The sequence below is a fragment of the Euphorbia lathyris genome, chromosome 6 (assembly GCF_963576675.1).
Source record: "Euphorbia lathyris chromosome 6, ddEupLath1.1, whole genome shotgun sequence".
Lineage (NCBI taxonomy): Eukaryota > Viridiplantae > Streptophyta > Magnoliopsida > Malpighiales > Euphorbiaceae > Euphorbia > Euphorbia lathyris.
In genome coordinates, this window is record NC_088915.1 from 4,982,469 (window position 1) to 4,990,509 (window position 8,041).

Below are 8,041 nucleotides of genomic sequence, written 5' to 3' on the forward strand. Positions count from 1 at the left end.
CACAAGATATTTTTGTTCCTTATTTTGCACCAATTGTATATCAATTCCTTCTTAAAAAAGAATTTCATAATTTTTGTAATTTAATAATAGAATTGGAGATTAATATTTATACAAAGGAAAGGAAAAACACAAAGCACAAGATATTTTTGTTCCTTATTTTGCACCAATTATATATCAATTCCTTCTAAAAAAAGGATTTCATGTTTTTTATAATTTAATAATAGAATTGGAGATTAATATTTATAAATTTAGTGAATTTTTTGACCAATTTGTACAAAAGACGGTATATTTTTATTATTATTATAATTATTTTTTCACATTCCAACATATGTTTGTAATTTGTTACTAATCAAATGACGCACATTTGAAGTGTAGATGACAAGATTCATGATCGAGAAGACAATTTGATAAATTAATTTTCAAATTGATCCAATTTATTAATATTAAGGATAAATTTGCTTTTAGCTTCTAATGTTAGTGGTAAAATTGCACCATTTTAGATATTAGGCGTAAAATTGCTCCTGACTCAAAATGTTAGAGATATATAATTCAAGTAAATACACAAATTAAATTTTCATGGGTAATTTATTATAGTTATAAAGGATGGGTTAATTTTATAAATAGCACACCTACAAAATTATTAAACATGGTACAACTTTGGGTCAATTACATCGATGACCACTGAACTTTACCTATTTTAACATTGTGGTGAACTTCAATTCTTAACGGTATGACTATTGAACTTTACACTTTTTAACACCGACGGTCACTCAACGCTTCAAAATGGCCGTTGACGGTCTCAAAATAAAAAATTCAAAGAGTTAATGATATTTTAAAGAATTTTAATTCTTAAAATTTTTCGTTTTGAGGTTATTTAAGTGTTGTTTGATTATGAGAGAGAAAATGAATTTTTAGAGAGAGAAAGCTCCAAAAAATGTGGTTTTGTAAAATAAAAAAATATGATTTCATAGTAAATGTCGTTCTGAATAACTTTAATTCTTGAATATTTTCATTTTGGGGTCGTTAACGATTATTTTGCGGAGTTAGTTAAAGTTGAGTGGCTAACCGTATTAAAAAGTGTAAAGATTAGTGGTCATATCATTAAGAATTGAAGTTCAATAATCATAATATTAAAATGAGTAAAGTTTAGTAGCCATATGTAATTTACCCGTACAATTTTAGTTTATTTATTTATTATTATTCTCAACAGATATTGAAAATTAGAGGTGACAAAACCACACATGATACGATCACATGACATACATATTTAGTGTTAGTGTTGAGCTTAGTAGGTAATGAGTCATTTTCAAGTCAACCCAAAAATGATACTAAAAATTTCGGGTCATATTCGGGTCAACTCGAGAAACACAAAAATGATACTAAAATCTGAAATTACAAAAATTACCCTTATTTATTTAGGGTTTCACTTATATAATAAAAGCTAATTTATCGAGGATTCATTCCTCTTTGGTTTATATTCTTCAAATAGGCCAGGTTTTATTAGTAGGTCGAGCTGTGTCAAGTTAACATGTTTAGGTATTTAAATGAAAACTCGTGTTGTGATGTGTCGTGTTTTGTGTGTTAGCAGGTCAAATCGTGTCAAATTAACACGTTTATTTATTTCTATACAAAACTCGTGTCGTGTTGTTCGTGTCAAGAACATGTTGTGTTTGGGTTTGAGCTTTTGATCTGAAATTGTTTTCGTGTCGTGTTCGTGTTTAGGTTTTTGACACTAACCCAAAATTTAACACGACACGAATATGACATGAACACGAAAATTGCCACCTCTATTGAAGATAATGACAAGTAGAGAAAGATGAAGATGAAAAAAGATCGGTTAATTTGGGTTGATTCCACATAAATGATGTCAATTTTTCATTATTTCATAATTTTGTTATGTTTAGGAAGGATCATGCTTCAATTCACTCTTACTTTTTTTTTTGTTCTCCCATTCTATTTCCGTCGTAAGTAGAATTCGAGAAATAGAATTAAAAGAAGCATTGGGAGTTTAAGATCCTTTTACATTATTGTTTTTAAACTAAAACACGGAAGCAGATGATAAAAAAACGAGAAATCGATATTAAACTTTTCATGTGAGATCAATTCAAATCATTTCTTTGTTTCAAAATCAATTCTTGAAAGTTGCTTGAATATACACGATAACAACATGCCACCTGAAAATTCTAATTCTTAGGAGAATGTAGATATGGACTCAGACTCGAATCAACGGGAGAAGTATCAACCTTGTAGTCGATTTAACTAAATAAACACCATTTTTCGAAAATGCCCAGATATAATTGTCCTTATTAGCATGATCCGTGATATGTACTCGATATATCAAAGATGTCACATTGGCTAAGTATCTCAAAGTCTCATTCCAAGCAATTGATGGCCGTGAGGTCCGCGACAGTCAAATAACTGAGGCTCAGAACCATCAAAGTTGAAATAAATTTGTTTACATTGTCCCTATGCCACATGTTAGTGCATACACTAATTGAAGCATCATTGCCCATTCTCAAATGGGTGCCACCTTCTAAGGGTGTGCATCAGGTGTGTATCGGTTTAAAACTTGTGTTAGGTAAAAATGTGTTTTTGAATATATAGGATCAAACATTGTTTTAGGTAAAAATGTAGTCACTAATAATTTTAATATATGGTGTAATTTTCAGATTGTTTAATTTTTTTTTTAATTTGAAAAAAGACTAGCGTGTTTAATTTGAATTCTATTACATGTTCCACACTTTAAGTACGAAAAAATATATATAGTTTATCCAATTTCAAACAGAGACATGTGATTTAAAAGTTTGTAAATATATATACATAGTATATTTTATTTACAAAATGAAGTATTTACTAATTATCATAAAAAATATTATTTTTACATATCTCGAAAACACAGTCCCTCCAAAACACAACTTCCTAAATCAAAACCATTATAAGGTGAAGATTTTATGTTTTTTTTTACTAATTTGACAGTTTTATAAACTAAATTGATATTTAAGTTCAATTTACATGACTGCAATTTGATTTTGGATTGTGTGGGGTTTGTCAATATGTAAACTAATTTAAAATAAAAATGCTATTGATTGTTATCAAAATCTAATAATACAATTTCAAATACTTTATTTTGTAAAAAAACATACTACATACGTTTATTTGAAAACTTATAAACTACGTATCTCTGTTTGCGATTTGGACAAATCATATACCATTTTTTCATACTTTACCCGTATTTTAACTAAGTTGAATAATCTTTTTAGATAAGGGTCAATTTGATTCCAACGTTGGTTTGTATAATCAATTAAGTTTAAAATTAAATTTGATTAACTATTTTACCATTTAATCTGCATATTAAATAAATGGCTTAATATATCAGTTGTCTCCTGAAATTGTCTAAACAGATTGATTAGCCCTTTGAACTTTCGAAGTGTCTTGATAGCTTCCTGAACTTGTATAAAATGTTCAGTTAGTCTTCTGAACTTGCGTAAAATGTAATCAATTAATCATTAAGTTGCAAAAAAAGTAAGTTAAATGCAAAAAATATATTGCATATGTCTTTAAAAAATGTAAAATGATCAAGGTTGAGGTATACGATTCTAATATTAGAGAAGACAAATTTTATAACTGAGCAAGTAAAAACTTTATTTTTAATGTATTTTTTGAATTATGTAATAACAATCTAAGACGTGTATAATACATATTCCGTATTTAACTTACTTTTTACAACCGTGATTACATTTTATGCAAGTTCAGTAGGCTATCAATATATTTTAAAAATTTAGGGACCAACCAAACTTGTCAAATGATGTATTAAGCCTAAATAAATTATCCTAAAATAATATGCATCATGTTTATGGGTTTGGGTATTCATCCGACTCGTCCAAACTTGCATCCCTTAAATTGGGTTTGAACAAAAAAATAAAATAAAATATTCAGTTGGATCTAAAAATAGATCCAATTCAGCTAGACCTGCTTACTAATGTTAATTATTAAATTTCAATACTAAATATTTACTTTTAAATATAAATTTTATTTTTTTTATTATTAAATACTAAAATTAAAATAGTTCAAAATGATAAATGTCAATACGGGTAAGTAACATCATAATTTAAAAAGGGATTTACTATTCGTCGCCCCTATTTTCCTTACCGTCGTCTCCTGTTTGACATTTTTGCCCTTTTCATTTTTCATTCAAAAAACTGAAATTCTCTCAACCACAAAGAACAAAACGAAGAAAAATCATGCCTTCAAAACAAGGAAAAATAATTGAACATCTAAGTTTCATATTTACCAATAATCTGAAATTTAACGAATTTAACTTGAAACGGAATATTTTTTTCGTTGAATTTGCACTAAACGGGTAGCCCATACGGTCCGATCCATGGACCGATAGCATGAACTACCCGATTTCATCTAGGCAAAACGGGTAGCCCACCCGATTTCACCTAGGAAAAACGGGTAGCCCACCCGATTTCACCTAGGCAAAATAGGGTGGGCTACCCGTTTTGCCTAGGTGAAATCGGGTAGGCTACCCGTTTTGCCTAGGTGAAATCGGGTAGGCTACCCGTTTTGCCTAGGTGAAATCGGGTTGGCAAAACGGGTGGGCTACCCGTTTTGCCTAGGTGAAATCGGGTAGGCTACCCGTTTCGCCTAGGTGAAATCGGGTAGTTCATGCTATCGGTCCATGGACCGGACCGTATGGGCTACCCGTTTAGTGCAAATTCAACGAAAAAAAATATTCCGTTTCAAGTTAAATTCGTTAAATTTCAGATTATTGGTAAATACGAAACTTAGATGTTCAATTATTTTTCCTTGTTTTGAAGGCATGATTTTTCTTCGTTTTGTTCTTCGCGGTTGAGAGAATTTCAGTTTTTTGAATGAAAAATGAAAAGGGCAAAAATGTCAAACAGGAGGCGACGGTAAGGAAAATAGGGGCGACGAATAGCAATCCACTTTAAAAATTCTAGACTCCTCCAAAAGTTGCAGAAACCACAAAAAAAAAAAAAAAAAAACTGCCAATATTTCTTCTTCCCTTCTCTTCTTTTTCTCTATTTTGTTGATCTACTTTGAGGAGGACAAAGGATATTTCTTCTTCCTCCTCACATCGGGTTAGATTTCTATATTTCTTTTTATTGCTTTTTTAGTCTGTGTTCATATATTTCATCGAAACTCTTTATCCGTCTGATTGTATCTGCTCTCTATTATTCTATCGTTTATGCTTTTTTTCGGATTTAGCAAGAGCGGAAATGGTTTATCTTGTCCGTAGATCAATAAATCTACGTGGTTGCAACAAAAAAAAGGACTCAGATCCGAATGTTCGGAATGGTCTAAAGGATGAAGTTTGGTTTGCAGATGTCTCTCTACAGATTTGGATTTACGAAAAATATATTGTTGTTTTGTATTTTTATACCTTTTATGGTTTCTTTTTGCTCTTTGTAGTCATGTTGTTTTTGTTTTAGCGTGTAATCGTGTAAGGTTTTTACATTTTGCTTGTTGTACTTGTTCTTATATTTTCATTTAATGAAATTACAAGCATTTTCTCAAATAAATAAATAAATAAAAAATTCTACACTCTAATTCATAAATCACAAACCCTATAAACTATATTCTAAACTTCTAATTTATAAATTACAATCCTTAAATATATTAAAAGTACTGATTTTAACTAATTTGACATAATTCAAAATTATGACTTGACTTAGTTGTAAATAGTTTTTAAAAGATGAATTTCTGTGTAATTTTCGCTAATTTTTAAAATTTGATATAAATTTCTATTTGGGAAAATTACACAGAAATTCATCTTTTAAATTCTATTTACAATTATGTCAAGTTATAATTTTAAATTATGTCGAACTAGTAAAATCACTACTTTTAATATATTTTAAGGATTAAAATTTATAAATTAAAAGTCTAGAATATAATTTATAGGGTTTATGATTTATGAATTGGAATCTAGTTTTTTTTTTTAAATTATTGTGTAAAATCATAATATATAGAGAATAATGACATATTAATAATTAAGTTTAGTGATATAACTTAGTTGTAATTTTCTACTTAATTATGATATTTATGTATTTGACCCTTTCTATTTTTAGTGACCTAAATGCAAGCCTGTACACTAGGGGAAGGCCCATGGCTGTCTAAAGAGGCTTTGACCCATGACTTTTTTTTTTTTTGGGTAAATTACATGAAATATCATTATTAACTACAAAATTACAACTATTACAAAAAAAAAAAAAAAAAACTACAAAATTACAACTAAGTCATGTTACCAAACTTAATTCTTAATATATCATTATTCTCTATATATTATGATTTTACACCATAATTTAAAAATTCTAAACTTTAATTCATAAATCATAAATCCTAAAAAATATATTTTAAACTTCTAATTTATAAATTTTAATCTTTAAAATATATTAAAAATACTGATTTTACTAGTTTTATATAATTCAAAATAGCTTGATATAACTGTAAATAGTTGTTAAAAGATGAATTTCTGTATAATTTTCCCAAATAAAATTTAACCTGACTATACATTTTTTAAGAAATTTGCTTTTCTGTATAATTTCCTTTAAAAATGGGAAAATTACACAGAAATTCATATTTCAAAAACTATTTACAACTATGTCAAGTCATAATTTTGGATTATATCAAACTAGTAAAATCAGTACTTTTAATATATTTTAAGGATTATAATTTATAAATTAGAAGTCTATAATATATTTTCTAGGGTTTATGATTTATGAATTAAAGTCGAGATTTTTTAAATTATGGTATAAAATCATAATATATAAAGAATAATGACATATTAAGAATTAAGTTTGGTGATATGACTTACTTGTAATTTTGTACTTAATTATGATATTCATGTAATTGACCCAATATAAATTAGAAATCTTCATATAAACATGCATCCGGCCCATGACCAAGCCCAGACCCAGGCCCATTATTTACCACACTCCGTCTAGGGTTTTTCCCCTCCTCTCCTTCCTTCCCTATATAAACCAGTTCAACCCCCCAAATCTAAATGAGGAGCCTATCTCTGTATTTCGGAACCAGCTATCCGTCATTCCAATCGCATGTTCAATGTTTCTTCAGCGTTGTGATTTCAATGTTTCTTCCGCAATTCTGTTTCTTCAGTGTTGTCCAGCCTGATATTGCAATTCTGTGATTACTTCGGAATTGGTCATGGAATCTATCGTTAGGCAAAAGTAAGCTTTTAATTTTTACTTACATGAAATCTCAGGGTTTTGTGTTTGTAGAAACTCTACCTTTAGCTCCGATCTTCCATTTTCTCTGGGAAGTATTGGTGACAAGGTAGATACATTTGTCTTTTATTTTATTTTAATTTTTGATTGTTGATGATGGAGATGAATGATGAAGAAAATCAGACGGATTCCCACTGATTTCATTATATGATACGAATTTCCAGCTACTTCTGACTCTTCATCATCTTAAATCGTTTTAGATCTGTGTGTTTTTTCTGTGGTTCTCTGAATAGTATTCTTCTTAGCTTAAATCGTTTTAGATCTGTGTTTTTTTGTGGTTGTATGGATATAATTTTTCATCGTCTTAAATCGTTTTAGATCTGTGTTTTTTTGTGGTTGTTTGGAGAATTAGATTGGCCAGTGATGGAAATCTAATATTTGCTACTCTTGATTGAGATTTAATTTCATGTGATGATATTTTCCACCAAGATCTCTGAGGCCTCTTTTGAACTAAGGATTGAAACATGTTTATTTGATTGGGACAAACAGATTGTGTCATATTCCATTAGCGGCGTTGCTGTTTTGACCTGTTGGGAATGGCCATAGGAATACCAATTTTTCGCATTTAAATTTCATAGAAATTTTGACTTTTTTAATATAGTTTTTTGTTTTCGGATACAGTCAATTGATTTTTTTAAAAGATATATAATTGATTTGTCTTGATCTATAGCTCTTTTTTTTTTTTGGGTAATATAGCTTTTTGATTTGATCATAAAAGGACTCTACCATCTAATTAATAGACATAATCAGGACTCCATTTTTTGCGGCTG

At 29.0% G+C, this 8,041-nt stretch overlaps 2 non-coding genes across 2 annotated transcripts; both read left to right on the plus strand.

The window, feature by feature from the left end:
- Positions 1–7,370: 7,370 nt before the first annotated feature.
- LOC136234484 (small nucleolar RNA R12) lies at positions 7,371–7,450 on the plus strand. The gene has a single exon (XR_010691365.1). It is a non-coding gene; the product is annotated as a small nucleolar RNA R12 (small nucleolar RNA).
- A 176-nt stretch (positions 7,451–7,626) lies between these two features.
- Positions 7,627–7,712, plus strand: LOC136234353 (small nucleolar RNA SNORD24). The gene has a single exon (XR_010691240.1). It is a non-coding gene; the product is annotated as a small nucleolar RNA SNORD24 (small nucleolar RNA).
- The last annotated feature ends 329 nt before the right edge of the window (positions 7,713–8,041 follow it).